Source organism: Pelophylax lessonae (genome assembly GCF_965119305.1).
Source record: "Pelophylax lessonae genome assembly, chromosome: 4".
NCBI classification, from domain to species: domain Eukaryota; kingdom Metazoa; phylum Chordata; class Amphibia; order Anura; family Ranidae; genus Pelophylax; species Pelophylax lessonae.
The window spans coordinates 673,004,796-673,019,284 of NC_138771.1; the positions used below are offsets into that span (position 1 = coordinate 673,004,796).

The following is a 14,489-nucleotide window of genomic DNA, read 5'->3' on the forward strand; positions in this document are numbered from 1 at the left end:
TAACAGCTAGTTAGCAATTACAGTGCACAGTAAATCACACTGATTGCAACCCCCCCCACCCCCCAATAAAGAGGACCTGTCACTAGTCCAACAAAGTTACTGTCACAAGCCCATCAGAGTACCCGAGTACCTGTCACCAGCCCATCAGGTACTCTGATGGCAAGTACTCAGGTACTCTAATGGGCTGATGACAGGTACTCGGGTACTTTAATGACAGGTGCTCAGGTACTCTGAGTACCTGTCATCAGAGCACCCGATTACCTGTCATCGGAGTACCCGAGCACGTGTCAACAGCCCATTAGAGTACCTGAGTACCTCTCTGTATCCCATCAGAATACCCAAGTACCTGTCTCCAGCCCAGAGTACCCGAGTACCTGTCTCCAGCCCAGAGTATCCAAGTACCTCTCTGCAGCCCATCAGAGAACCCAAGTACCTCTCTGCAGCCCATCAGAGTACCCAAATACTTCTCTGCAGCCCGTCAGAATACCTAAGAACATGTCATCAGCGTACCCAAGTAGTTGTCAACAGCCCATCAGAGTACTCGTGTACCTGTCACCAGCTCATCAGAGTACCCGAGTACCTGTCATCAGAGTAACCGAGTACCTGTCTCCAGCTCTTCAGAGTACCTGAGTACCTGTCATCAGAGTACCCGAGTACCTGTCTCCAGCCCTTCAGAGTACCCGAGTACCTGTCTCCAGCCCTTCAGGGTATCTGAGTACCTATCTGCAGCCCAATAGAGTACCTGAGTACCTGTCTCCTGCCCATCAATGTATCCAGGTACCTGTCTGCAGCCCATCATATTACCCAAGTGCCTCTCTATAGCCCATCAGAGTACCCGAGTACCTGTCTCCAGCTCAGAGTACCCGAGTACTTGTCTCCAGCCCAGAGTGCCCGATTACCTGTCTCCAGCCCAGAGTGCCCAAGTACCTGTCTCCAGCCCAGAGTGCCTGAGTACCTGTCTCCAGGCCATCAGATTACCTGAGTACCTTGCTCTAGCCCATCAGAATAGCCAAGTACCTCTCTGAAGCCCATCAGAGTACCCGAGTACCTTTCTGAAGCCCATCAGTGTACCTGAGTACCTGTCTGCAGCCCACCTGAGTACCTATCTGCAGCTCATCAGAGTACGTGAGTACCTATCTGCCCATGCCTCCTAGATTATGTGTTGGGGTGTTTGCATTCCAAAATGGGGTCAATTTGTGGGTAATTTCATTGTCCTGGTGCTCCAGGGCCTTCAAAAGTGTGATAGGTCGTTGGGAAATGATATGTGTAATTTATGCTCCTAGAAAATATGGTGCTTCTTGCATGTTGGGCCTCTGTATGTGGCTATGCTGTGACAAAGTCCCACATATGTGGTATCACCATACTCAGGAGGAGTAGCAGAATGTATTTTGAGGTGTCGTTTTTGCTATGTACATGCAATGTGTTAGAAATCTCTTATAGGAGATTCTCATGGTTGTGGAGGGGGGAGGGGCCTGCTAATGGCGCCAGAGGAGAGAGCTGCCTAGTCCCTGAGAAACACCTCTCCGTGATGCAGAGAAAAGTGGAGATCCTCCCCACCCCGTCAACCCGCTAGAACCCGCCGACCCTACCCTGAATGACCGCTGTTCTTGCCGATCAAGCTGTGTGTGCCATACCGTGATCTGGTGCTAAGCCCGCTGAAGGAGCCTGCTGGGGATGCGCAGGGGAGCCTAGAAAGAGAGGAGAGGAGAAGCCGCGAATGCCGGGAGGGTGCATATGAGCCCGGCGTGCGGCATTCAGAGGATTGGAGCGGACAGGCTTCCCCCGTGACGTGTGATGCAGAGGTCCCCGTGCAAGTAGAAACTAGCAAGGTTGGGCCCCTGGAGATCGGAAACGGTGAGAGGGGGAATGCCCCCCCCCCTTTTTTTACAAATATAGAGTCTGCCACGACATGTTATTGATATACAAGTTGAAAGCTCAGACTGCTACAAGCTATTAACCTATATACTGGACATGATAGAATTGAAAAGAGGCTACCTATCACGTACCTGGTGCTAGAGGCCAATGGAGAGAGAGGGCTTCCCTTGCGGCTAAGTTCCAGACCCCCCTGAGGATGAGAACAGGAGAGGTCAGGCCCAAAGTAGCACGGTTCGCCTGCTGGACTGTGTGCAGGAGGATCCAGAGTACAGCTGGAGTGCTGGAGTGGAATCAGCAGACAGGTGGCGCCCGTGAGGTGTTTGCAGGACTTGGATAATGCTGAAACTGGAACGTGGTCGGGTGGATAGCCAAGATCAGGAGCCAGGTGGATATCAGAGCAAGCGTGGTCAGGTGGATAGCCGAGATCAGGAGCCAGGTGGATATCAGAGCAAACGTGGTCAGGTGGATAGCCGAGATCAGGAGCCAGGTGGATATCAGAGCAAACGTGGTCAGGTGGATAGCCGAGGTCAAACACAGGAAGCAATCAGGAGACAGGTCAAGGACAAGCCGGGTTGGTAACAGGAGACAGGAACTGGAATATCACAGGGATAACACACTGGAGGAGCTGAAGATCAACCAGCAACTAAAATCACTGGCAGGCTTCCTTAAATAGGCCCAGGTAAATTGCTGGTAGTGCTGCTGGGTCCTAAAGTCCTTCTCCTGCCAAAGTGCTGATAGCGCTGCTGGGTCCTAGAGCCCTTCTCCTGGTGTTTGTGCCCTGACAGTGCCCCCCCTGACGGGCAGCCTCCGGGTGCCTATTTGAGAAATTTTCTCTGGGTATTTGTCCTTAAACTCTTGGAGGAGTCTGGGGGCATGTACATTGGCTTCGGGTTCCCATGAGCTTTCTTCGGGTGGATACCCTTTCCATTTAATTAAGAATTGGGTTTGTCTCCCTCTCTTCCTGCAGTCCAGGATTGCTTCCACCTCGAATTCTGTGTCCTCACCAATCATCACTGGCGGTGGAGGTGGCTCCACTCTCCCTGAAAATGGATCTGGAACAGTTGGTTTAAGCAAAGAGGTGTGAAAAACCGGATGGATCCTATATGAGTCAGGCAAAGATAGTTCGTAAGCCACTGGGTTAATTTCCCGTTTGATCTGAAAGGGCCCAATATACCTTGGCCCTAGCTTCCGTGAAGGGCAGGCCAATTTCAGGTTGGCAGTAGACAGCCACACTTTGTCCCCAACCTTGAAGGAAGGATTTCCCCTCCGTTTCCGATCAAAGTGTTTTTTGTAATCCACTTGGGCTTTCTGTATGGCCTCCCGGAGGACCTGATAATTGTTTTGAATGAAAACAAGTCTGTCCTGCAAGGTGGGTACAGAAGTTTCAGGCATAATTTCAGGCAGGGCAGCAGGGTGGAATCCATAATTAGCCCAGAATGGGGACTGATTTGTAGCTGAATGGACAGAGTTATTATAGGCAAATTCTGCCAGCGGAAGCAGGGATGCCCAGTCATCTTGGGAAAAAGCTGAAAAGCAGCGGTGGTATTGCTCGAGGGTTTGGTTAGTACGCTCCGTTTGCCCATTACTTTGGGGATGGTAGGCAGATGATAAGCAGAGTTCCACTTCTAAGGCTTTACAAAGGGCTCTACAAAACCTAGAGGTGAATTGCACCCCCCGATCCGAAACAATGTTCTTTGGTAGTCCATGAAGTCTTATGATCTCCTTGATAAACATGTGAGCGGTTTCTGCTACCAATCATTGGTATGAAGTGGGCCATTTTTGATAATCGATCTACCACAACAAGGATGGTCGTGAATCTTTCAGAGGGAGGAAGATCAACAATAAAATCCATAGAAATCATTTCCCAGGGGCGATTAGGGATAGGCAAGGGTCTTAATAACCCCCAGGCTTTGACTTTGTCACTTTTGCTACATAGACATATGGTGCATGACTTGACGTAGGATCTACAGTCCCGACTGAGGTTAGGCCACCAAAAGGACCGCTGAATGAGCTCGTTAGTTTTACGGGCCCCAAAGTGCCCTGCAAGTTGGTGGTCGTGGAATGCCCTGAGAACCAGAGACCTAGCTTCTTGAGGTACAAAGATTTTGTCCTGGTGCCAAAGTAATCCACCCTGCCTCCTTAACGAGTCATGTTCGGATTCGGGGCACGATACAGAAGCTTGTTCAATGGATGCCTTTAGGTTGGGTTGAATCAGCAAAAAATTTTGGGCAGATAAGATAGTGCTTGGAGGAGCACATTCAGCAGATTCGGGGAACATCCTGGACAGGGCATCGGCTTTCCCATTTTTGGAACCTGGGCGGTATGTCAAGTGGAAATTAAATCTCGAAAAGAATAAGGCCCACCTGGCTTGTCGAGGTCTTAGGCGTTTTGCAGATCTTAAATATTCCAAATTTTTGTGATCTGTGAAGATCATAATTGGATGGTTAGCGCCCTCCAGGAGGTACCTTCATTCTTCGAGAGCGACTTTAATTGCCAGGAGTTCTCTGTCACCCACGTCATAGTTTCTTTCGGCCTGATTCAGCTTCCTGGAGCAATAGGCTACTGGGTGGAGCAGGGCCTTTGGGCCCTGACGCTGCGAGAGCACGGCTCCCGTAGCTACTTCGGATGCGTCCACCTCAAGGACAAAGGGAAGAGCTGGGTCAGGGTGTTGCAACACTGGAGCAGAGGTGAAGAGAGCCTTCAGTTTTTCGAAAGCCGCTTGAGAATCTTGGTTCCAGGAGAAGCGTGAGTGCAGGCGAGTGAGCTGGGTGATCGGGGCAATAATAGTTGAGAAATTCCGAATAAATTTCCTATAAAAATTAGCGAAGCCCACAAACCTCTGGACGCCTTTCTTGTCAGAAGGTGCAGGCCACTCCAAGATTGCTGATACCTTCTGAGGATCCATGGAAATCCCTTTTGTGGAGATTATGAGTCCTAAGAACTGGATAGATTGTTTCTCAAACTCACACTTTTCTGCTTTAGCATATAAGCCATGGGTTCTTAAGGTCTTTAACACTTTTCTGACGTGCTCTCGATGGAGTTCAAACGAGGCTGAGAAAATTAGTATGTCGTCCAGATAGACGATTAAGAACAGGTCAAGGTATTCTCTGAAAATAACATTCACAAAATGTTGGAATGTGGCGGGGGCATTACATAGCCCGAAGGGCATCACAAGGTACTCAAAGTGACCAAAGCGTGTTCGGAAGGCGGTCTTCCACTCATCACCTTCCCTAATACGAACCAGGTTATAGGCCCCCCGCAAGTCCAACTTCGTGAAAACCTGGGCTGTTCGGAATCTTTGGAATAACTCAGGGATGAGAGGGAGTGGGTATCTGTTCTTGATAGTAATTTTATTAAGGTCCCTATAGTCAATGCATGGTCTGAGAGAACGATCCTTCTTCTCGATGAAGAAAATGCCAGCTCCAGCAGGTGACGATGAAGGGCGGATGAATCCTTTGGCAAGGTTTTCATCTATATATTGTCGGAGGGCCTCCAGCTCCACTTCGGATAATGGAAAGATGCGCCCAAAGGGGACTTCTGCTCCAGGTAGCAACTCAATTGGGCAGTCATAGGACCGATGTGGGGGCAAGGCATCTGCACCTTTTTTGTCAAACACATCAAGGAAGTCAAGGTAGGCTGAAGGAAAAGCATGACAGGGGTCCGGTGTAGGTTGAACGGAGAGACACACTGAAGAGTTGACAGGTGTGGGGACGCCACAGTGTTGCTGACAATAGGAAGATGAGAAGATGATTTTTCCCTTGGGCCAGTCAATTTGCGGGTTGTGGGCCCGTAGCCAGGGTATCCCTAGGATGGCTGGGAAAATAGGAGACCTGATGACATCAAAGCGGAGGAATTCCCGATGGCCTGCTTCTGTTGTGGCAAGGACAGGGATAGTCTCCTGAGTGACTGGTCCAGAGCTAGGAGCAGTGCCATCTGCTAAATGTACATAAAGTCTTTGTTCCTTCAGTTTCAGGGGTATGCGCAAGTTCTTGGCTAGGTTGATATCCAGGAAGCAACTACAGGCTCCAGAGTCAATGATCGCCCGCAGCTTAACTTCCTTTTCATCCACCTGCAGAGAGATGGGGAGAATTAAATGAGTGGATATAGTCCCAGACAACTGAAGGTAAGAGGGGCGTGGAAGGCCGGACTTCCTTGGGCGAACAGGACAACTGCGAAGGAAGTGGCCCGAAGTCCCACAGTAGAGACACAAGTTATCCTGTCGTCTGCGTGCTCTCTCTTCAGGGGTTAAAGCAGGGCGGAGTAGGCCAGTTTGCATGGGTTCCCCATCGGACATATTCATGGACTGGGGAATAGAGGCTGGGAGTGTTGGTCCTGGGACCTTTGGCATTATCCATGTGGGTCGAAGGGTCTGAGTGCGTTCGGACCTTCGCTCCCGCAGCCATCGGTCTAGTTGGATAGAGACTTGGATGAGACTTTCTAGTGAGGCGGGAGCCTCAATCCTAGCCAACTCGTCCTTGAGAGACTCAGATAAGCCTTGCCGGAACTGGTATTTTAGGGCGGCATCATTCCACCCAGTATCAGCTGACCACTTGCGAAATTTCACAGTGTAATCCTCCACAGGTTGTCTGCCTTGTACAAGAGCATGAAGGGCCGACTCTGCGGTGGCAGTCCGTTGTGGATCATCATATAAGGTAGCCATAGCTTCAAAGAAGGTGAAAACTGAATCCAGGACTGAGTTCTTTTGCTCAAGGAGATTATGAGCCCAGGACTGTGGCTCATCAGATAAGAGTGAAATGATGAAACCCACCTTGACAGTCTCAAGAGAAAAAGTCCTTGGTTGCAGGGCAAAGTAAAGGTCACAAGCATTTTTGAAAGCTCTGAATTTCCGTCGGTCACCTGAAAAGTGATCGGGAGTGGGGACTCTGGGCTCCGGAGGTGGTAAACCAATAGTAGGTGCGGCTGTAGCAGAACAACTGAGAGGGTGAAGGCGTCCTTCCAGCTGAAAGTAGCCATCTTGTAAGCTCTGGACTGCTTGTGTAAGAGCTGTAATCTGCTGACATAGGGCCTCTAATGCGGAAGCACCTCTCTCGGCCTCAGACATCTTGGCTGGTTGATACTATCACGTACCTGGTGCTAGAGGCCAATGGAGAGAGAGGGCTTCCCTTGCGGCTAAGTTCCAGACCCCCCTGAGGATGAGAACAGGAGAGGTCAGGCCCAAAGTAGCACGGGTCGCCTGCTGGACTGTGTGCAGGAGGATCCAGAGTACAGCTGGAGTGCTGGAGTGGAATCAGCAGACAGGTGGCGCCCGTGAGGTGTTTGCAGGACTTGGATAATGCTGAGACTGGAACGTGGTCGGGTGGATAGCCAAGATCAGGAGCCAGGTGGATATCAGAGCAAGCGTGGTCAGGTGGATAGCCGAGATCAGGAGCCAGGTGGATATCAGAGCAAACGTGGTCAGGTGGATAGCCGAGATCAGGAGCCAGGTGGATATCAGAGCAAACGTGGTCAGGTGGATAGCCGAGGTCAAACACAGGAAGCAATCAGGAGACAGGTCAAGGACAAGCCGGGTTGGTAACAGGAGACAGGAACTGGAATATCACAGGGATAACACACTGGAGGAGCTGAAGATCAACCAGCAACTAAAATCACTAGCAGGCTTCCTTAAATAGGCCCAGGTAAATTGCTGGTAGTGCTGCTGGGTCCTAAAGTCCTTCTCCTGCCAAAGTGCTGATAGCGCTGCTGGGTCCTAGAGCCCTTCTCCTGGTGTTTGTGCCCTGACACTACCTATATTATAACGCTCTAATAATAAGATCATTATTTGCATCTCTGAAAGTCCTGGTGGTGCTAAAAGCCTAAAGCTGATGTGACGCAGAATATAACAGGATCAGTTAAAAAGATCAAAGGAGTGGTATCTGGCAGTGGACTTTGGGATTTTTTTGTGTATGACACCTGCGTGCGATGCTGAATACACTTGATGAATTTATATGTGAAAATTGGAGCCAGAGCTGAGGACACTATATAGTACTCAAATCCCTCCTAGGAAGGCTTGAAGGAGTGATAACTCTCAGGGTATGCGGGTATATGGTAACGGTAATAGTGGGCAGGATAGTGAACTAAGCCCAAAAATAAAAAATGAGATCTGAAATATATACATCAGGTACCGCTACACTCAAACTCAGGCGAATCAGAGAAAAGATAAAGAGAAAATGAAAAACAAACCAACAAAAGATGGCGGAGGAAAATTACCAAAGTTAAGTGCAAGTCCAGTATCTATTAAAAAAATATATGACCGCTGAAGTTATGGCACAAAGAAGTGAGAAGCAAACATAAGTAAAATCAAAACAGAATAATGAAAGTAACAAAAAAACCCGCAACCAGAAAACAACAGAAACAAATGAAGAAAGTAACTTGGAGCAGCTAAAAGACAGTGTTCAGATGGATAAGGGACAGATGGATAAAAATCCTGAGCCCAGTGGAGAGGAGGCTCGAAGGGACCAAAGTCAACTGCCCACAAGAGAGGAAATGAAGGAAATGTTCTCAAACCTGGAACAGTCCATCAAAAAAGATATGGCCATACTGCATGGCGATCTAGGACACATGTTAAGGAGAGTAGAGGAGGGGGGGGGGGGATTTCCTTTGAACACATGTACTAAAGTAGGTTCTGCCACCGTCCCTGCATGTATATGTCTTGGGGGTTGCTGGTGCCTCAAACCAGATAGGATGGGACTTTGCGGGCAAGTGAATGGTTATACATAGGAAATTAGGATATATATATCAAGGAAAAGACAAATATAAAAAGAATAGTATTTAATCCATAAATACCAATAGGATATATACAAAAGGCATTTGGTGAGAATTGTGCTTGGGGCAGAGGCCCAAGTGTGAGGAAGAAAAAGATGATTCGACAGAATCAGTGACAATGGTGCATCTGGTGACTTTAAACATGGATTTTTTCTGTTTTCCCATGGATGTTGAAAAGGAAGTTTATTCCAGAAAAAATCCTAGATTGCTGACGCGTTTCGGCTCTATCATGGGCCTTTCTCAAAGCGTTCAGTCACTCAGTCTGTGGTCTATGAGAGTAACATGGGATGTAAGGATTATTGAACAAATCCTCTAGAGTATATCCAATACAATCTTGATATTAATAATGTTTGAAAATTACATACATGGGTGTAGCCATTGTTCCTGCGCAGAAGCCCTCTATCCATTCACAATCACAACGGGAGTCGTGTACTGCAAGGCCTGAGATAATATATGATGTTTCTTTAAAAATTGGGGTTCAGATAGGTCATGCGAGTGTTTCAAGAATTATATATATGTATATGTTCCTCCACTTACAGTTGAATTGACTGGTAGGAGGGGCTTGCCACCGGGGTCCTGGGGTATATTCCCCTCTTTGTCCACCGGGCTCTTGATCTGAAGTGTAATAGGAAAAAACGAGAGCTTTCGCCCGTTTCTTGAAGGCTTTGCCTCTGGCAAGACAGATTAATGACTTATCCATTCATCCTTACGCTTGCATCAATGTGATATCCACACAAAATATCCCCCCCCCATGACCCCATACACATCAGGCCCCCCTCCCCCCCCATTTCAGTGATGTAAATAAAATGTATATGAGATATATGCTTTATTCCAGTGTTTTTCAACTCCAGGCCTCAGGGCACACTAACAGGCCAGGTTTGCAAGAAAACTGAAATACATCACAGGTGATATCATTTGCTGCTCAGTGATTGTAGTATTCTAGTCTGGATCTCCCCCAAGGTAATACTTAAAATCTGGCCTGTTAGTGTGCCCTGAGGACCGGAGTTGGGAAACACTGCTTTATTCCACCGTATTTAAAACACTGCCTTTTTTCTATACTAGTGCTCAAGAAATCGATTGCATATGGACATGGCCCTGGAGCAATCCATGGCACTGCCCAGCAATCGGGAATGTCCCTCCTTGACCCACAGCTACCTGTGGTGGTGATATATGCAACTGCTGTTAAAATATTGTGTTATTATTACTTTTGTTTCATGAATTATATTACAAGTATACTATAACTACTGCAAAGGTGCTGAATCCACCTTTGTGTGAATGCACACATATATCAACGAAAATGCCTTAGATTTCGTACATTTTGTTGTTTTTTTTTCATTACATGGGGACACACCATGCCTCCGCAGATTGGCCCCGCAATATCCCACAGTCACACCCGGCACGGGAAACCCCTACTTTCCTTTTCAACATCCATGGGAAAACAGAAAAAATCCATGTTTAAAGTCACCAGATGCACCATTGTCACTGATTCTTTCGAATCATCTTTTTCTTCCTCACACTTGGGCCTCTGCCCCAAGCACAATTCTCACCAAATGCCTTTTGTATATATCCTATTGGTATTTATGGATTAAATACTATTCTTTTTATATTTGTCTTTTCCTTGATATATATATCCTAATTTCCTATGTATAACCATTCACTTGCCCGCAAAGTCCCATCCTATCTGGTTTGAGGCACCAGCAACCCCCAAGACAAGGAGAGTAGAGGAAGTAGAGGAGACAACGGAACATCAAGGAAAATAATTAAAGGTACTTAAAACTGAAATGAGGAGAGCACAAATAGCACAAAGAGACCTACTCTACAAACTAGAAGACCAGGAAAATAGAGATAGAAGGAAAAACTTAAGAATCCGTGGACTCCCAGAAAAAGGGCAAGATGAAAACCTAGAAGAAATGTTGGAATTAATTTTTAACCCCTTACTGGGAAGAGAAATAACAGCAAAATTGGAAATCGAAAGAACTCACAGAATAAGGAAACCACAAAACGCACCAAAAGAGACCTCAAGAGATGTTATAGTGAGATTCCACGAGATACGAAACGAGATCTCTGATCTGGGAAAAATTAAAATGCCGTCCCTTATTAAAATACAAAGAAACAGAAATACAAGTATATGCCGACTTGTCACAGGAGACATTGGCAAGGAAACAGAAACTTAAACCAATCATCAAAATATTGAAACAACATAATGTCCAATACTTCTGGGGATATCCGGCATGCTTAGGAGTTAGAAGAGAAGGGAAGACATTAAGATTAAGATTCCCGAAAGAACTGGAGGACTTCTGTGAGAACTTAAAAATTCCAATACCAGAAATCCCTGGATGGACAGCCATGAGGAGTAAAAGAGGGGAAGAAGAAGATGAACAGTGGCACCTGAAGACCAAGAAGAAATCTTACAGAGACATGGTGATGGGAGGGGGATTGGCGGGAGGAGGGGAGGGGGATGAGGAGTAGGAAAGAGAGAGAAATATGAGACCGGGGGGGGGGGCACTGGGGGACTGAGCGACTCTTATCCAATATAGCTCCAGGAAAAAGAAGGGGAGCTGGGCGTTCAGGTGTAGAGCCTCACCCTAGGGGGTAAAGTCTGTATAAGGAGGGAGGAAGTCGATCGACAGCAGGGGCCAAAAAAATAAGGGGTCCGATAACCCACCAATACGCTAACAGGAGGCTGTAAGGGAGGTGGGGACATGGGAGGTGGGGACATGGGAGGGGGGGAGGGGGGAGAAGGGGAAGAGGGAGGAAGGGAAAATCAATCTGTAATCTAGTACACCCACTCCATTTCCTTTTTCTGGACAGGTTGGATTTTCCTCTGTTCTCCAGGGAAGAATGTAAAGCCTCTTTCAATTTCATAAACAATGACAGAAATTAGTCATGTAACGTACAACATTAGAGGACTGAATTCCCCCGAGAAGAGACAGAAAATCCTGAAAGAAATTAAAAATATAGGAGCTGACCTAGTTTTCTTACAGGAAACCCATATCCTACATACATCTAATACCAGATTGTACTCAAAAGAACACCCCACTTGGTACTATTCTGACTCTATAACAAAAAAATCAAAAGGGGTGGCTATAGGGCTTGCCAGAGGAAACCACTTTGTCTTGGAGGAGAAGATGGCAGACCAGGAGGGAAGATTCCTTTTCCTGAAAGGGAAACTACATACTAGGGACCTGACCATGGTAAACGTATACTGCCCAAATGACAAACCCATGGGATATCTGGGGAAAATTTTAGACAAACTAATAGAATTTAGAAAAGGGAGAGTGATATTAGCGGGAGATTTCAATTTTTGTCTTGACCCAGAAATGGATTGTACGTCAACTGTACAGAGGAGTAGAGCAACACATTTAAAAAAACGATCAAAAAGAAGCTATTCCAATGTCAATTGGTGGACATCTGGAGGGTGCTTCAACCGAAAGAACGAGACTACACGTTCTACTCCTCCGTACATAAAATACATTTGAGGATTGATTACATTATGATAGACCATAGAGGGATTAAATTGGTGACAGAGGCTAAAATAGGGATTAAGACCTGGTCGGACCATGCACCCATCAAAAAAAGTTGAAAATATAAGAGGGACAATCAAAAACAAATACGTGGAGATTAAACGAGGAATTGCTGAGGGAAAAAAAATGGGGAGAAGAAATTAGAAAGGAATTAGAACTATACTTCCATACCAACGAAAATGAAGAAACCTCAAAAAACATACTTTGGGAGGCACAAAAAGCCTACATGAGGGGGATCTTAATCTCTAAAGGGTCAAGAAGGAAAAAAGAGAGAGTAGAACATAAAGAAAAATTGATAAAAGAGATTTATGAATTAGAACAAAGTCATAAAAATATTCAGACGGTCGATACCCAACACCAACTAGTAATAAAAAGATAAGAATTAAGCCCCGGTTCACACTTCTGCGAGTGCCGGGTTCGCATGTAATGTCGGAGCGCACTGCTCCGACATTACATGCGATCAGCTGTGCGGTGCGAGTTTAGCCATACAGTTTGTATGGCTAAATTCGCATCGCACCCGGAGCAAACACGCACAGGAGGCATTTTTGCAGCCGCATCAGGATCGGATCGCACAGCGGTTCACACTTGTGCGATCCGCTCCTGTGCGAACTGCACGATCGCACTACGATATGCGATCAAACTGGGGGTATCGTTAAGATTACATTGACACCCCCAGCGTATCGCATATGGCAGTGTGAACTGCCGGGGGTGCGTGTGCGATGCGGGAACAGGCTGCGAATTCGCAGCCTTCCCGCATCGCATAAATGTGAACCGAGCCTAAAAGAGTTACTAGAACAAGAAATCAGACAGGAAACCAGGAAAGTTACGAAAGAGAATTACCAAGGAAACAATAAGATCGGGAAGAAACTCGCGAAGGTTATAAAAAAAAGAAAATGATAAATTATATCGAGAAAATGAAAGATGCCATGGGGGAAATGGTATACTCAACTGCCGATATAACAAAAGTATTCCAGGCATATTATGGGAAACTTTATAATATTAAAGAAACAGGAGGAGAGAGGGATTTGACCAAAATTGAAAAAATTGAACAATACCTGAAAGAGGTGAAATTACCTAAAATACAACAAGAAAAATTAGATCAACTAGAAGCCCAAATTACAGAAGAAGAGATAAGTATAGCCCTTTAAACCACTCCATCAGGGAAGAGCCCCGGACCAGATGGGTTTACAGTAAAGTATTATAAAAAACATAAAGATCTGCTAATACCCAAACTAAAAGATTATTTTAATGGCTTAGGAAAAGAGTATGGTATGAGCAAGGAAGCCCTCTTGGCATCAATTACAGTAATCCTGAAAGAAGGAAAAGATGCGACTGTATGTTCAAGCTATAGACCCATCTCGTTATTAAATATTGATACAAAACTCTTCGCAAAAGTACTGGCAACCAGAATGAAAAACTTAATTGAAGAATGGGTCCATAAGGACCAAGTAGGATTCATACCCGGGAGACAGGGCAGAGATAATGGGATAAGAACAATTCTGTTGATGCAGCAAATGGCTAGGAGTGGATCCCAAGGACTGATTCTGTCGATAGATGCTGAGAAAGCATTCGACAGGGTCAGCTGGGAATTTATTATGGGAACCTTGGAAGAACTGGGAATTGGAGGAAAAATGATGGCATGGATAAAAACATTCTATGGCCAGCCCACTGCTAAGGTGAGAGTAAATGGGGTCCACTCGGAGCCATTTGGGATTTCTAACGGAACAAGGCAAGGATGCCCGTTGTCCCCATTACTGTTTGTTCTTTCATTAGAGCCTCTCTTAGCTACAATTAGGAAGAACCCTGATGTAAAAGGAATAGAAGTGGGAGACGTGGAGCATAAGATTGCCGCTTTTGCGGACGACTTATTGCTGTACATCTCCAGACCAAGGATAACCCTACCAAATGTACTAGATATCAAAAATAAGGTGCACTCATAAAAAGGTATTAAAATAATATAAATACTAAATGAATAAAACTCCTCTAGAGTCCACTAGCGGCGCTGCAAGTATATGTTCACCATATACTATATATAAAACACAGAGTCCAAAACCAAAAGTGTGAGGGTAATCCGAGAAAAATCAGTCCAGTCGACAACCAATAGAAGTATGTCTGAACTCCTGAGGGTAATAAGGATGAAAGGACCTCCACCTCACCACGGTGCACACCCTGAAGGAAATGCACTTACCAGAAATGGCTGGGACACAGGCTCATAATGATAATGATAAGACCCTGCCAGGTCCTCCTCAACCCGAGTTTTCTCCAAATGACAAGAAGGCTGGTGTAACCACTCACAAGGTGTACATGTGAAAATAAAGCGTCATAGGC

At 46.2% G+C, this 14,489-nt stretch overlaps 2 protein-coding genes across 5 annotated transcripts in view; both read right to left on the bottom strand.

Moving 5' to 3' along the window:
* The window catches only part of LOC309553414 (phospholipid scramblase 3-like), a 158,842-nt gene that overhangs the window by 94,368 nt on the left and 49,985 nt on the right, over positions 1-14,489 (bottom strand). The window lies entirely within an intron of this gene.
* The window catches only part of LOC309553410 (phospholipid scramblase 1-like), an 814,575-nt gene that overhangs the window by 16,003 nt on the left and 784,083 nt on the right, over positions 1-14,489 (bottom strand). The window lies entirely within an intron of this gene.